Raw genomic sequence first — 18155 nt, forward strand, 5'->3', positions numbered from 1 at the left:
ACGAAAATACGGCAGATCTTCGTGTTGTCATGATTTCACCCCGAAACGCGAAAGTCGAAGTAACGACAATAACATTGTTTCGGGTTACGGGGCGAAATCACGACGGTTCAAATCGAAGGATTGGCTATTTGTACATATAAAAATGTCGAGCGACAGGGCGACATAGCGACAAAGCGCCACACGACAACGCCCCGCTTGGCGTGCTTCGCTAGCGACAGGACGACAAGACGACAGAGACAAAATGACAAGACGAAAAGGCGATAACAATATACATGTAGGTTGTGTTGTAGCAAAGTGTACCAAATCAACCACCATAGTTGCAGCAAAATGGTTGCGTTTGTGTTATTTTAGTTCAGCTCCAGTATTCTATACTAAATATTGTTTTATCACACACCCATGCCGCTTTTGAGACTCCGTAAAAGTGATATTGCACGGCCGTGCATATATTGTGACGTGACGTAATTTGCGTTATATAAACATAGCGTTAAGACGGCAGACGCGCATACTATACAGTAGGGGCGTCAGTGTAAAAAGTTTCTTTATTTTTCAAACGGTCTTTATTTTTGGTATGTGATAAATAGAATATTAAATTCGTGTAAGATAATTACCAGAGGCTCGCATAATATAATTTGGTTTATACAAATTTATTTTAGTTCGATTGTGTTCATGGTGTTGGAAGCTATAAGCTTATTGAAACACTCTCGAATATGTTCCTGGAACCAACCAGTACTAAGCAATGAATGTAATGTTTCTTGCTCAAGGAAACAACGGCTTGCCCCTGACAGGGTTTGAACCCAAGCGGTAAGCAATCCTTAGATTACTAGTCCGACGCGTTAACCATATAATATAATTTTATTCAATGCGTTCAATAAATTCAGTATTTAACTCACACTCATTCAATATCCTCTATTTATTGGTTTTAGATCTACTTTGATAATAAGCAAATAAATAGAATAATTATTTCTAAGTATACCTTTAGTTCTTTATCTCTCATTTATCAATTTCAGTTATGTTTTCAATCATCTTTTCCGTTATCTTTTTTCCGTTATGATCTTCGTTCTATTTATATGATTTCTTTGTTTACATGACGTCAAAATGAAAGTAGGTTTTCCCGTAAAAACCGGGTTAATAGTGACGACACGATATATTAATAAAAAAAAACATGGTGGACTAATTGCAGACAATACAGTATAGCTTTTCATTATTTAGTTTATCTATTTTTATATATATTTTTTTATTACTATTATCTTTTCATCTTTAAGGTCTCGTGACATTTGTAATCGCATTGTGACACTTCCTATTTAATTTTAGTGGAACTAATTGTACGGACATGGTATGGTTGCAATGTGGGGTTACAATGACGCTGCATCACTTCATTTGCGTTTTTGGTCAGGAATGTTCATTGTGCGATTGCATTATGTCTCATTCTAGTCACCCATCTCTATAAGTCATTCATAAGTATCTCAAGTCTTATTTTTGTATAAATTATCATGCAAATTATTTTATTCATTTTGTCTCAAGCTTTATTTACACATTTGTATTATTATTATTATTATTATTATTATTATTATTATTATTATTATTATTATTATTATTATTATTATTATTATTATTATTATTTGTTAATGCACATTTGTTTGTGAAATTGTGCTGTTTACACAAACTGATGCCCATATGGCCCTAGTTGAAAATAAAAACTTGAAGCAATTTAGTATTGTAGGAAAATGACACTAAGAACAATCAATAACGGCAGAATATGAATGTCAGGTAATTTTAAGATGAGACAGTAATGTATCATGTATAAAGCTAGGTTATCGCGGAACTAACTGAATACCTGTCTTAATATCGTAGCGGTACTGTAAACAAATACTGTCAATCTGTCAATGAAACTGGGTGGAGAAAAGCCTAGCAATATTAAACTAATATAAGACTGGAACACTTTCGATTTTGCCCTTTTTTGGATTTTCTTTAAGGATTTATTATTTCTACTGTGAGGAAACTACATTTGTATAAAGTAACAGTATAAATCTGGTGAGTTATTGCAAAATTCATAATCAAAGATAAAAGTGCTTTATAATTTTGGTAATTTTTAAAAAAAAATGTATATAGTCTATCTAGAAGACCCTTTCATTTAAGCGATAAGCGTCGGGGAAGAGTTACTTTCCTTACCGGATGTGACGTAGATGGGGGAATATTTTATGCTAATGGCTGAAATGCAATACAGACCACTTCTAATGGTAGCTGATCGAAAGCGTAATGCGTTTATACTAATCGTTCAATTATGAACATATATCATCATGATCATGAAAACACTGGCCCAGTTGTTCAAAACTATTGTTAACTTAAAAACAACAAATTAACTTAACAGTTGTTAAATTTTAATATTTTCCACAGGAGCTTAAAAATCTATCAATAATAGCTCTAAAGGCCGATTTAAAAACCCCACACCTACATATATTTTTTATTTGTATCATAGTTTGGGGACCTTTCTGTTGAAAATGTGTCAGAGTTAAATCGTATACATTTACTTGCACAGTGCGTTAATTGGAGTACAGGTATTTAGATACCTGCACTCTAGAGCATGTCCATTGATTGGTTCATTTTTGCTGGGGTTTACTTATTTTGACGGCAGGGTAAGGGAAAGTGACAGAAATATCATATTCAGATGCTCGTTCATTGGTTACTTTTTTCTGGGGTTTCATATTGTGACAACAGGGAACGTGTTTTTATGTTTGACTATGATACAAAAGAGAAAGAACATCAAAACACTCGGCAGTCTGATTAATACTCGTCGTACAAATCAGATAGCCGAGTGTTTCGATGCTCTTTCTACTACTTATCGCCGTTTCTGGACGGCGATATATACAATTAACAAGATTTGAACAGTTCTACCTGTACACCACCTTTAGCAAATCAAAGCGAACAATTCAATTTTACATGAGAACAAAATGGACGTCAAAAAACTTCAATGAGGGATGCTTAAATGGACTCGCCCAAACGCCATGTTTTGTCGGGTTACCTATTCGTACAACTGAAAAATACCATTATCAATGTACGAACTCAGTACCAGTTTTTAGTCAAGTGTTTTTGTTGGCTTTATGTGTTGACCACACATAATAAAGGTATTTGGCAAGAAATGAAATAGTATTGCTATATTCATGGCTGAACGGCGATTCCAAGCATTTTTGGAAATGCTGATACTGTTGCATTGTGGTAATTAATTAATCAATTAGAATCAATTAAGGGTCTGACTACCCTATCGATTTTTCTTCCATATGCTTATGTTATAAGAAATGGCCCCTAGGTAACACTGCAATAACATTTTTAGCACTTCTATGAAAAGGAATATGTATAAAAGAAAAAACCAGACTCATATAAAACAAATCTATGGTGGATGCCCCATTTGTATTGAAATGTTAAAAGTGACTGACTGAGAGCTGACAGAGGCAGAGCAAGGCACTAGCAATTTTCTGTTCCACTAACAATAAAATTAATTCGAAGGTGAATTAATTTTATTGTTAAATCTTTGTTTAAGCTGATGTTTTAACAAAACAACTGAATTTTTTAACAAAGATATTTAACAAAAAAATCAACAACACTTAATTTAACATAACTTTAATAAGAGGATTGCTTAACAACAAAATTTAACACAGAATTTAACAATCTTTTGTTAATTTAACAATAATTTCATTGTTAAATGTGAAACAAAAGTTTTGAACAACTCGGCCATGGAAAAATTTGACTTATATCAAGACAATAAATATCAAATGTTTCAGATTACTTCTTTTTATGGGAGATGTTACCAGTGATAAATGTATGGAAATCAGTGAACTTTCAAAGTGAATTCGAAATTTACGATTTTCTCTTATTCCAGGGGAAAAAGCTAGCGACTAAATCAAATTTTAATGCCTCAAGTCAAATGTATCAGTTCTCAATACGATGATATGTTGAAGTCAACAGTCACCAGTTGGAGATACAATTTTTAAGTATGGAAAATTGACCATTACGGCTTGAAAGGAAGGTAATAAAAGAAGATGTTCTGTACATTAAATGCCGTTCATTGTGCGATAATATGATGTTTTACGGTATCAAAGAAAGTTCGTCTCTATGTAGTAAGCCTAAACCTACACAGAATGGCAACACAAGCACTTCCGGCGAAGGTCAACATCGCTCAGATGATATCTGGTCTATTAGTGAAACTTTACATGATGTTCACTGAGTTTTATACTCTGATATATGTAACAGAGAGCCGAATTTTGTGAATGATAACTGTGAGAAAAATGTGCATTATTTTTGTGCTAACATATTGAAAATTCCAGATGTGAAAAATAAAGTGGTGATCGATCGTACGCATAGAAATGAGGAAACCAACATACGGCGAATGTAGGCCAATTGTGATAAAATTCAAGGATACAGCATCAAAATTAAAGGTAAAAATGCATTAAAAACTGTGAATCTTAAAGGTAAAAAATTCAATGTAGGTGAGCAATGTCCACAAGAAATTCAATAAAGAAGGCGTGACTTAATTCCAGTAATGATTAAAGCGAGAAATCTAGATGAAAAAGCAGTTCTAGTTCGTGATAAACTTTTTATTGACAATAAAATTGACAATGTATCACCGAAAAATGGGTCTCATGATATTTTCTCTTCTTCCAAGTAACGAATTTAAGTACACTTAGTTTCCTATCCTGGAATATCAAAGGTTTAACTTGTACAGATGGTGACGATTGTTTGGACTTTATTTATGAATTTGACTTTATATGAAACTAGCAAAAGAGGTCACGGCGGAGAGAACCTATATTTTTATGTCTCCTTGACAGATGGAGTTCAAATAATGGATATTGTTAATAAGGGTGTTATTTGCATTAAATTACCTAAACCTTTACCACTGTCGGGCCGGTGAAACAGTGCAGATTTTCCGTGATACGGTGCTTCCATCCAATATGAAGGAAGGTAAACAACCAAAAGGTACACGTGTGTCATTTTATTTTCTATGTGTTTAGACAAATCCGTTTTATATTGTAAAAGAAGAATATTTGCATGTAACGTAAAAATAAATTCACTATAAGATCAATAAGTTCACAATGTATGTTACATAAGATATATAAGAATTTTTTTTTAAACTTTTGTAAATAAATGTACATGAAATTTGAACCGAGAAAAGTGGTAAATTTTTGAGTCAATCTCCGTACAAGAGACACTTATATTGCAGTGAATACTCTTGTTCATTACAGTAAATGTATAAAATCATCTGTGCAATTTCAACATTTGTTCTGTCAATTTCTTTTGTCAAAATGTGTCTACTTTCTGTTTCGACTCGACACCTAGCAACAGTTACGGAAAGTCCGCGCCGCTGTTTAGTGTCTGAAAATAAAATGACACGTACCTTTTAGTCGTTTACCTTCTTCCATATTGGATGGAAGCACCGTATCACGGAAATTCTGCACCGTTTCACGTACTTGACAGTGTTTACCTATATGTCAAAAACAGATAATAGTGTTGTTGATTATGCAATAATGTCGTATTGGTTATTTCCCATTATTAGCAATTTTGTCGTTCACATGTATTCGTTTTCGGCACATGCTCCGATTCATATTCATCCAAAAAAAATTATCAATGAACCTGTTATAGTTAGGAAAATTAAATGGGAAAATAACCGAAAGATATATTTAGAGAATGTATTTCTTCAGGTATATTAAACATTGAAACTATTTTTGAACAAAGTAATTGAAAATTATTTAAGGTTAGATAGCGGTATTGACTGCTTTTTTATGCAAAAATGCGTATGATATTCTCGGAGTTAAGTACAGATGGTAATTTAAAAGTCAACAGTTTGACAAAAATTGCGATCAAACAAGAACAAATTTTATTCATGCAATTAGATTGTATTCAAATTTGATGTCCACACTTTACAGAGAAAATTTTATGAATGATAGACTGTTGCACGGATAAAAAAGCAAAGACAAGAGCCTTGGCTCAAAAGAAAACTGTATTAACAGTGATGATGTTACATTGCAACAAGTTGATATGCCGAATAGTAGATAAAGATATTACAATAGAGGAGGGTACTAATATTATAAGGCTATTTCTTCGCGGAATAGGAACAAAAGTAGTGGTTATGACCTGAAATATTTATTTATTGAATGTTACTAATGATCTTTTATCTCCAATTTTTTTTGTAAAAAATTGAATCATATTTACACAAGTGGATCTTATCCAACCTCGTGGAATAAAGCAATAATTCTACCTGTTCCGATGAAAGGGGATTCAAATAAAGTAAATAATTTTAGGGGTATTGCACTTACAAATATTTTTCAAAAATATCTTAGTATTCCTAGATAAAAGACTTCGCAAATGGTCAGAGTTCAATAATTTCTTAACAGATATAATCAGTATGCTTTCAGTATAGTAAAAGTAATGTTGACAACATTATCTTCATTGGCCCTTAAGTTCCTTAAAGTATGCGATTGCCTCAGACCAAACAATGGATACTGGAGGGTCCCAAGAATTCAAAAATGTCATTATCTCCATAGGCACAAAAATTCCTGAATGTCTGCAAGTGTCCAAAAATAAATGACCGACGAACGAAACAGCTCTGGAGGGTCCATAGAAGTCAAAATATCATTATAAAATTCCTGAATGTCTACGAGTGCCTAAAGATCAGTTTCAGTATACTTTTGTTTCAGAATGCTCTACTACATTGCTCGGTTAGCTGAGCATTCAATCTGAGCATTTCTACACAATTGATAGGAATGTCCCGCTAGATTGCTCTGCCAACACATTATTCCAGCAGAGCAATTTTATATTTAAGAATGCCCTGCTAGCCTGCTTAGCCAGCTTAACAATCCGGCAGAGAATTGTTACACATTATTTTTGAATGTCACGCTAGATTGCTTTGTCAGCTCGGCATTTCAGCAGAGAAATTTTATACTAAATTTAAGAATTTCCTGCTAGATAACTTAGCCAGCTGAGCATTCCAACAGAGCATTGTAATACTTTATTTTGGAATGTTGCTGCCAGGTGAGTAATCTAGCAGAGCATTTTTACTCTTATATTTTAAAATGCTCTACTAGATTGCTCTGCCAGCTCAGCATTCCAGCAGAACAATTTTATGCTATATTTAAGAATTTCCCCTAGATTGCTTAGCCAGATGAGCATTCCAGCAGAACATTTTTACAATATATTTAGGAATGCTTTACTAGATTACTCTAGCATTCTAGTGGAACATTTATTACCACTTTATTTAAAAATGCCACGCTAGATTGCTCTGCCAGTTTGGCATTTTAGCAGGGAATTTATTTACTATATTTAAGAATGCCACTAATTTGCTTCCATATTTAGGAATGACCCACTATATTGCCAAGCCAACTAAGCAAATCCAACAGAGCATTTTTACACTATATTTAGGAATGGTCTGCTATATTGTCAAGCCAGCTAAGCATTCCAAAAGAGCATTTTTACACTATATTTAGGAATGGTCTGCTATATTGTCAAGCCATCTAAGCATTCCATCAGAGCATTATTACATTATATTTAGGAATGGTCTGCTAATTGCTAAGCCAACTGAGCATTCTAGCAGAGCATTGATTTCCCTGCCTTTTTGCTTAGCTCACTGTTCACTGCTAACTTCTCAATACATTACTGATAAGATTATTAAATGCGAGAAAAAAATTGTATACTGCATTTGTAGATTTCCGCATGGCATTTGATTTATCTTTGGTTTACATTAATTGACACTGGTGTCTCGGATGAAATGTTGAAAAAATCTAATGGCATATATGAGAGTGTACAATTATGTGTACGAAATAATGGCTCACTTACTGACCTTTTTATAGTTACATGGATTTGAAGCAGGGAAAGCCATTATCTCCCTTTTTGTTCATAATGTTTATAAATGATATGCAAGATCACTTAGCAGAAGATTTTTACCAATGAGGAATTACAAATTTATTTGGTGTTGTTTGCAGATGATACGCTTTATTTTTTTAATCTGAACGATGTTTACAAATTCTACTTAATAAATTGTATAATTATCGTGGGAAATGGGATATTGAAGTTAATACAGAAATTGTTTTTGGGGAGGCTATGCCTCCCCAATGTTAATACTATCCGTCAAATCTTACTGCCGCGGTAATCAGGTCAAAAAATAGTACCTTGATTTTTTCTAAGCTGACTGATCACTCATCACAGACATTTACAATATTAAAATATTTTCATTCTTTTATTTCATATCTGCAATTTGTAAAGATAATAATTATCTGAAAAATTCTTGATTTTTGTTTGTTATTTTTTCAAAATCACTACTCCGTGACATCATGCTGCCGCGGTAATCAGGTTTAGGCACACGTACGTTGGTAATAAATAGTTCTGGTATGAAAACCCTTCTATATAATAACTTTAACAATATTTTTAAACAAAAAGCATAAATTAAAATTTATAGGTAAATGCTTTAATTAGGTGGCAAATATTTTTGATTATTTTTGAAAACAATTTTCCAATTACTACGCAGCGACCAACTGTTTATGACTGGTCATTAACTAGAACGTTGCAACACCGTAGTCTCAATATCATGCATGTTCTTTTGTTGTTATAAACCATAACTAGTCCTTAATATTTTTTTAAAGACAAATAATGGTAAACTGTCGCTTACATCAGAGACATGGATCATGCTTGCGTGATAACTAAGGAAAACTAACTTATTAGGAGGCTGTACGCGGAAAACGCTCATAAGCCGCTATATCATATAGCTGTTAGTAAATATTTTGCATAGATTTAACTAAAAATTCACCTAATGGTGATGAACATATAGTTTTGAAAACATTATATTCTTAAACCATGTATCGCCGAAAAAAAAACTATTTAACTACAAAATCCGTAAGGACCCTCCGACAAAATTTCACCACAAGATTACATTTAATATTAGCAAAATAAAAAAAGCAATACTTATATTTTCATCTTACATAATTCATTAATCAAACTTTTAACATAAAGTATCTTTTAAAAATATGTCTGGCAATTGACAGATCCCTACTCTGATCTTTTATTTGTAAAGGAATAAATTTAAATATGACTGTGCTCTTTTGTTTAGGAATATTTTGTAGTGAAAGTCTTAATATATCCACTAATCTCATAATTAGAATTATAATTAGACAGGTCAGGGATTTATACAACCAGTAGTTTAGTTATCTACGCTCATTTTAATCCCAATACGCTCATTTTAATCCCAATAGAAACATTCAAATATTCGGGTAAAAAACATGACCAAAGTACCTAGTAGTCGTTTACCCGGTGGTGATCCCATTAAACTGATTATAGATTCGAATAGAAAACACAAATAGAAACATGTGTTTCGGTACAACAAAAATCGGAAGTAAAGTGAACAGTTAAATGACAAAAATATGTGGTCAAATATGTTTTAACAAGGAAATAATTATTTCAGAGAAAGACGCAAAGATCAGTCTTCAATCAAATGAATGACCCCGTATTGTGTAATTAGAAAGTTTATTCAATTCTAGGGCAACGAATCATAATTTGATAGTCCATGTGTAATAAAATTTTCAATACAGATAATGAGATACATAAAAATATTAAAGGATAAGAAGCTTTAAAAAACAAAACAAAAAAAACGCATATATATACGAATGACTTACAGTCGAGGATCGGAAATTCATCAACATATCTTACGAAATTTTAATTTGAAAACGATATTTGTGCGCGCTGAAGTGATTAATGTTTATTTGAATAAATCAAATAAAAAGAACTTATATGTTTGTGTTCTAAAAATAATTGGCGGCATAAGACGAATTTCGTTTTCATTTTACAACAATTGAAAAAATAGTACAGAAAATATGTTGTTGTTGTTTTTTTTTGTTGTTTTTTTCGACAAGAGTGTGTGTTTTAAGTTAATTTATTCTCGGCACCGGAAAAACCATATGCCCGAGATTATAGCATCGGGGACGTCTTTTTTAATCAGAATCTTCCTGGTAGCCCATTCTTCGTTCGTTAGTGGTAAAGGAGACGACAGTACTGTCAAGGCATCAACTTCCTGACTGACGACAACAAAAACGGCATTCATTAGCGCCAAACCTCCAGAGTAAGTTACGACAGGTCAACCAATCACCTCTGGTACTTGAGATGACTTGACCTTGACCTGTCGTGTGCCTTCTCCGCGACGTGCATACCTCTGGAGGGATTTGGAGAAGTTTCAACAAAAACCTCCAAAACAAGCTATTTATAACACCATTCATAGCACTGACCCTTCGATGTTCTCATCTATTTGCGGGAAATGGTCGACAAGAAAAACCCTACGTAATAACCGCACACCCTGTTAAACAACAGATTTTCCGCAGTATATATTTTCAAGCTAGTGAGGTTTAAAATCTATCGATTAACTACCATAAGTTGGTTGAGTGTTGGCGGTAAAAGAAGAAGATATAACTTCCGGATCAACTTTCACTTAGGTTGATTCAATTTTTGAATAAGCTTTGCAGATATGTATTTTTTCAAGAAATATTTAGCTTTAATATTATCCGAAGCCGTCAAAGTCAGCGACGAGTAATGAAAATGGGAATAATTTTCTGAAACGTGATTTTATTCGAGATTTGCTTCGGGAAAGACAACTTTCTGTCCGTAGAGCATGAATATTAATACTCATCACAAGACAGTGTCTTATTGATCTCAGTTATGGTACATGTAAATATGTATAATTGTTATGTTCAATTAAAAGTTGCTTAACTTGCAGTTGTTATTATTCATTCAATGATATTAAAATAACATAAAGTATTTATGATGAAACAGTCCTAGAATATTTTGATAAGGAACCGTCAGTTTGTAAAATGGGTATTATGATCTTTAATGAACAGTCGTCATACCTGCTGGTATGTTCATTTATAAATGGTTTTTGGGTTTTTCAAAATTTACATGATTAACCCAATCCGAATGTAGACCTCAATTGAAATGTTCTGGAATATTAAAAAATTTAAATAGTAAACCATATTAACCATATATATGAATGGGCTGAACGATAAAATGGCGCAATGTGCATATCTTCTTATTTAACAGCACATTTTAAGCAAAAGGAAAAGAAACTATAAGTCTGAAACATTCTGTTATAGCCTCCCCATCAGTACATTTCCCAGTGCTTTGATTAGAGAAAAGGTAATAGATCTTCAAATGTAACAGTTAATTATGACAATAAAATTTTTAAACAATTTATTACATTTACTTATTTAGGAGTAACGCTTTCATCGAATGCAAGTTTTTATCAATCTCAAAAAGCATTGTCTATCCAAGGTTTAAAGGCTCTTTATTATTTGTATTCCCTTTTTGATATTGTAAAAATAGATATTGAAGATAAATTTCATTCTACATATAAACTCACTAATGGGCCCCACAGAGAGAGAAGACGCAGCTATCAGCAGCCAGTGGTCATAACGAGGCATTAGCAGCTACGGTCAAGACGTATAATTGAAGTTCTTAATTAAAGTAAAGCCTGTCGTATTTTTCACAAGTTTTAATTATTATAGTGTAATTATTTAGGACTAACAAGTGTTTCATTTGAGGATATTAATTAAGCAGGTAAGACAAGTGTGATAAGATGTATGTTTAATTTATTTGTATATATTTATTTTAAGTTAATACTTAAAATCGTTTACCTTTTTTGTCAAATACAAAAATCCTTGTATATGTTTGATGTCTGAACACCACAGACAATATATACATTTGTAGTTCTAAATTATATAACAACAATATTTATTAGCCAATTTTGTCTGAACACTGCTGCCAAATACGAAAAAAAAAATTTGTCTGAACACCACAGGCAAAACAATACAGTGTTCGTAATCATATGCTTATCCAAACACCATGGAAAAGCAAAAATTGTCTGAACACCACAGACAAAAGATACATTTGTTCGTAATGAAATCATGCTTATCCAAACACCATGGAAAAGCTAAAACTGTCTGAACACCACAGACAAAAGATACATTTGTTCGTAATTATGCTTATCCAAACACCATGGAAAAGCTAAAACTGTCTGAACACCACATACAAAAGTTACATTTGTACGTAATTATGCTTATCCAAAAATCATGGAAAAGCTAAAACTGTCTGAACACCACAGACAAAAGATACAATTGTTCGTAATTATGCTTATCCAAACACCATGGGAAAGCTAAAAAGGTCTGAACACTACAGACAAATTATATATTTGTTTGAAATAGGGTGAGTTCATGCAACATGATATACATAAATAAAATACGATATAATAATAATAATATTAATAATAATAATAATAAAAATCCAGGCGTTTTGCATACCACAGATGGACGAATTAATGATTAATGTAGAGATCTAATTGACGGCGTTATTCACGCCTGCCTGCGATAAAAATTCTAATCGTTTATATATGTTTCTACTTCATTTTATTGCTTAAATGGACTGCTGCTAGAAATGTTTGAAAAACATTTTGCATAATCATGGCCGACGATCAAGAGGTCGGAAAGAACCAGTCCAATATTCCCAATATATTTGAAAAATTCGGGACACCTGCAGGATCTTCTAGTCAGTTGGATGCCTCAGAAACAGGAGCGGTGATAAGTGACAAACTAGCCACTTTGAGCAATAAAGCTTTGCAGGTGCAACCGAAAGAAGAAAAAATAAAGGAACTTTTGGACACACATAAGAGGCCTAACAATGTAGATTTTCTACAAGTACCTTTGGTGAATGAGCAGTTGTGGCGACAGTTGCCATCTCAAGTCAAAGCACATATTTTCTGTTGCAGAGGACACAGAAACATTTTTCGTCTGCTTTGGTACCGGTATTGAAGGCCATGGATGAGTTAAAGACAGATGGACGACCAAAAATGAAAGAGTTGATGGGGGATACTTTCAAACTGTTAACCAATGCCTAAATTTGTCACTACTTCTCAGATGAGACGTGACAGGATAAAGAAAGAACTTTTCCCTCTTTATAGGCCAATTTGTTCAGCAAACCAATCTGCCACTCATCTGTTTGGCGATAAAGTAGATGAAGAACTTTAAAAAGTTAAGGAACAATAAACAGCAACTTACATGTACTTCCAGACGTTCTTTTTAGGGAAACGCCGGGGCATGGCGACCCTGGTACCTCAGCACAAACGGAAACATGCGCTTAATTCACAGGGCAACATGAATTTCAATCTACAGCGACGGTGTCAAAATCACAATTACAGAACAAAACAGCAGGAAAAGAATACTTTCCAATCAAGAGCACAGAAAAATTAATATCCGAAGTAAATAATCAAAATATGAAATATTCCTCTACCATTATTAATACTTCACACAATTTTCGGGCCGGGAAGACCAGAATGGCGTTGAACGAGTGGAGAAAAATAACCAAGGATAAATGGATACTAGAAACTGTAGACGGTTATCGGGTACAGTTGTCAGCAACTCCTTTTCAGTATAAAATTCCAAAACCATTTAATTTTAAAGAAACCAAAAAACAAGCAATACAGTTTGAAATTACACGTTTTTTTTAAAAAAAATCAAGGAATAATTAAACTTGCAGATGAAAACTTGGACGGAGAATACATTTCGAATATATTCACAAGACCAAAATCAGACGGACGGATTAGAATTATTTTGAATTTAAAATCCTTCAATAGCATCTACGTCAGCAAAATACATTTTAAAATGGAAACTTTGGGATCAGTGACCACAGCAATGAGGAAAAAATGTTATTTCGGCAAGGATACGAACGGGACAAACAGTATTTTCGTTTCCTTTTCAAAGGTGTAACATACCCTTTTTTACAGCGCTTGGAGGGGGATTTGAAAAAACCCCAAATGATTTTAAACAAAAACTTTTTTAAAGCCAGCAATAGCATCTCCCGTCAGAAAAATACTTTTTTTAAAAGGGAAAAATTTTGGGATCAGTGCCCAAACACCCAAATGAGGAAAAAATGTTTTTTCGGAAAGGGGTACAAAGGGAAACAAACATATTTTCGTTTCCTTTTCAAAGGTTGTAACATATAAAATTTACACGCTTTATGGGTTTTGAAAAAGCCCTATGATTTTTATTTAAAAATTTGTTAAGCCGGGTTTTTTCTCATTTAAGACGGGGGGTTCTTTTAAGTTCAATTTATTTTGACGCCCGCATGTTTGCAAGGTCAGCCCTTCTCCGGGCCTGTGCTCGAAAAAAATCAGCGAAAAAATTTAAATTTTTTAAAGACAAGTTAGGATTTACAATTTCAATGAGTAAATCTTTCCTGGTTCCGTCGAAAAAGATTGTATTTTTGGGATTGGTACTGTGCTCTAAAACAATGACTATAAGATTAACAAAGGAAAAATGTGATGATATCACAGAGCTTTGCAATAACATAATAACATGCCGGCGAATAACAATTCAAAAATTTTCAACTGGTTGCAGCATCACCGGGGGTTATGCATGCTCCGTTATACATAAAACCTTTAGAACTACATAAGGAAAGGGAACTGAAAACAATAAGGGTAATTTTAATAGTTTTTTTTACAATCACACCAGATATTTTGGGAAATTTGCGATGGTGGATCACTCATATACATTCATGTTTCAAAAGTATTACATCGCCTGACCCGAATAACATTATGTTTACTGATTCTACGGGACATATGTGGGCGCGTATGACAAAACGAACAAATGGATTTTGGTCGGCGGAAGAACAAAATCAACATATCAATGTGTTAGAATTAAAAGCGTGTCAAGTTGGGCTATTGTCGCTTTTTAAACACAACAGAAATATCTATATAAAAATTTATATGGATAACACTACGAGTGTATCATACATAAATAATTACGGGGGAAGAATAGATTCATTGAATAAAATTGCGCACGATATCTGGCATTGGTGTATTCAAAGAAACATTATGTTATCAGCACACTATGTATCGGGGCCATTGAACTGCACGGCAGACATACTGAGTCGTACTGGAAATGAAGATCTAGAATGGAGTATCTCACCCGAGATGTTCACAGAAATTTGTCGGTCTTTCCCGTCCTTAAATATAGATTTATTTGCATCTCGCTTAAATAACAAGTTTCCGACGTATGTTTCAAGACAACCTGGCCCAAATGCTTTTGCTATAGACGCTTTTTTATTCTCGTGGCAGGATAATTGTTATTATTGTTTACCTCCTTTCAGTGTAATAGGCAGGGTCCTGCAAAAAGTAGAAATTGATCAAACAGAACTACTGTGTTTAGTAGCACCAATATGGCCTGCACAGACTTGGTGGCCGACAATACAACTTATTGTTGCACTATGCCTTCTACTTCAACACCCTCAGGACATCCTTACGTTGTGCCATCGACCGGGAAAGAAACATCCATTAAAAAAGATGAGACTGGCGCTTTTTCCCATATCAGGAAAGTGCTTGAAGATAGAGGGATTTCAAATGAAGCTCAGCAGATTATCATTAATTCGTGGCGGAGAACAACAAGGAAACAGTATGAAACATACCTTAAACAATGGTTTCATTTCTGTGAAGGGAAACACGATCCCTTTAAACCCCTTGTAGCAACAGTGATAGCATTTTTGTCTCACCTATATTCAAAAGGGATAACCTACAGTTCGATTGGTATTGCCAGATTAGCAATTTGTGGGTTTGTTAAGATAACTTCAAACGTAGATCTCAGCAATCATAACCTTGTTTCACGGTTCATGAAAGTTGTATTTAACATAAGGCCGGCACTTCCGAGGTATAAAGAGATATGGGACGTGCGAACAGTTTTAGATTTTTTATCAAAAACACAAAATGATACTTTATTATTTTTGGCTGGAAAATTAAGCATGTTGTTTTAATTGTTGTCAGCTCAGCGGTGTCAAACACTCCATCTCATTTGTTTGGAAGACATTAATATTTCAGACGAAAGATTGATAATAAACACTCCACATTTATTAAAAACATCAAAACCTGGTCGACATCAGACACCCTTTTTATTTGACAGTTTTAAATCAGATAAACGCTTGTGTATTGTCAGCGTCATTAGTGAGTATTTACAGAGAACGAAAGACCTCAGAAATACCAATAAATTACTGATATCAACGGTCAAGCCTCATGGAGCCGTTTCTAAACAAACAATTTGGCGCTGGATTAATCTAATTATGCACAAAGCTGGGGTGCATAAATCATTAAAACCACATAGCACGCGCGCTGCTGCGTCTTCAATCGCACACATGTGTGGAGTCCCGTTACAGACGATAATTGATTCAGCGGGATGGAGCAATGCAAAGACATTCGCTAAATATTATGATAAACCAATATCAAAAACCAATGGAAAATCTATACAGGCTATCATAGATATTGGCTAATTAGAGTGTATAATAATGGGACCAAAAAAAAAAAAAAAAAAAATAGTAATAATAATAATTATAGCTGTATTTAATTACTTTCTATATAGTTGTGCATGGCAATCACATTCTGAAAAAAATATGAAAAACTTGTGTTTTTACCGAATTGCAAAGTACAAAAAGACCTTTATATGTCTTGAAATTAAATCGTTGTTCTTCATAATAACATGAAAGATAAATATTAACTATGGCGTAGGACGGCACGTAATGTCCTTTCCAAAATATCGCAAAAAGGACTCTAAAATCTCTGTGGGGCCCATTAGTGAGTTTATATGTAGGATGAAATTATATGATTAAGCTAGACTTACCTGTAAGGTGAAGGTTAATCATGATTTCATCCACATAAAACTCACTAAGGGCTCACACACCCAACCCGCTACCTCCCCGTTTAAACTGATACTTTTGCGATATTATTCGACATTACTTACTCTAAAATATGACCACTGGCTGCTGATAGCTGCGTCTTCTCTCTCTGTGTGAGCCCTTAGTGAGTTTTATGTGGATGAAATCATGATTAACCTTCACCTTACAGGTAAGTCTAGCTTAATCATATAATTAAAACTCATTAATTTAATGATATTACTTACTGTATGTAACTGATGTTTTTTTCTTGTATATAGTACGTAAAATTAGAATTATTAAAATTTGGTGTAAAATTAAAAATATGCCTTACTGAACTATGTATAAATTAATGATGTTGCAGGGACGAAATGATACATTGTTAATAGTTGTCATGTAAAGTAAAAAGGTTATTAGATGATCTTGGTTTTCTTATCTGTGGAATTGTGATATCTGAAATGAATGTCAAATAGTTTTTTTTTAAAAATACATGATATCCATGAATCCATTTACAATAATGGTTATCTGAGTCTTCTAAATTAAATTGTTATAGAGGATTTAAGTGAAAATTTATTCAAGCTAGTTATTCAAAATACTGTTAATGTCGAGGCACATATGAAAGAACTAGCAAGATTTAAATGTTCATCACATAACTTAAAGAATTGAAGAATGTCGATATAGGAATTAGAAAGCGAGAGATTATGTTTAAGATGAAATATGAATCAAGATGAATCAGATTACTTTTTTTAGTGTGTCCTTTTAAAAGAGAATCATTTGTGAAATTCTTTTAGATGTTATTATTATAATTGGGGCCCAAATATAAAAAAATTCAATTAAAGCTTTCCCAACAGCCAAAAGATCGTTCTAGTTTAAAACTTGAAACATTTTTTAAACTGGCTTTGAAGAAGAGAAAAAATTTTCTGTTTAATTTTATTTTTTTTAAACTTTTTTTGCCGTTTATTAGAATTAAAATATATTAAATAAAATTAAATATTTAGTTTTTTTTCCTTTTTGTGGGCATATGTTAAATTTTAAAATTTTTTTCCATTTTTGTTTAAAACATTGGGAAAAAGGGAAAAGTGAATTTATATATTTTCATCTTTTTAATATTATAAACTTTGTTAAATTTTAAACCCCCAATCATTTTTGGCGATTTTTTAATGTTTAAAACTAATAAAATTTTATCTTTAACTTTGAATGTTTTATTTTTTAAAAAAACACTCATACACAAACTGACATTACTGGATATAAAATTAAATGTTCATTTTCTAGTTTTCTGTATGATTTTCTGTCATTTAAAAAAAATCAAGCGTTTATATTAAGATTTTTTATTGTATATGGTTGATTATAGTTAAGGATCATCCTAGAGACATTATTAGTCGTGCCTTACTGACTGGATACCCGATGCGATACCCTAGAATGACTACCTACTGGTATTAATAATAATAATA

At 32.9% G+C, this 18155-nt stretch overlaps 1 protein-coding gene across 3 annotated transcripts in view; it reads right to left on the minus strand.

The window, feature by feature from the left end:
• The window catches only part of LOC132740692 (interferon-gamma-inducible GTPase 10-like), a 35551-nt gene extending 34466 nt beyond the window's left edge, over positions 1–1085 (minus strand). Inside the window, exon 1 of one of the 3 annotated variants that reach the window (XM_060728656.1) lies at positions 974–1080. The gene's annotated coding sequence lies outside the window, so the exon portion shown is untranslated. Of the gene's footprint in view, positions 1–973 lie in introns of all 3 variants that reach the window. The other 2 variants (XM_060728651.1, XM_060728648.1) reach the window with 2 other exon arrangements.
• Positions 1086–18155: the final 17070 nt, after the last annotated feature.

Source organism: Ruditapes philippinarum, unplaced genomic scaffold (genome assembly GCF_026571515.1).
Source record: "Ruditapes philippinarum isolate M1 unplaced genomic scaffold, ASM2657151v2 ctg418_1_1_1_1, whole genome shotgun sequence".
NCBI lineage: Eukaryota > Metazoa > Mollusca > Bivalvia > Venerida > Veneridae > Ruditapes > Ruditapes philippinarum.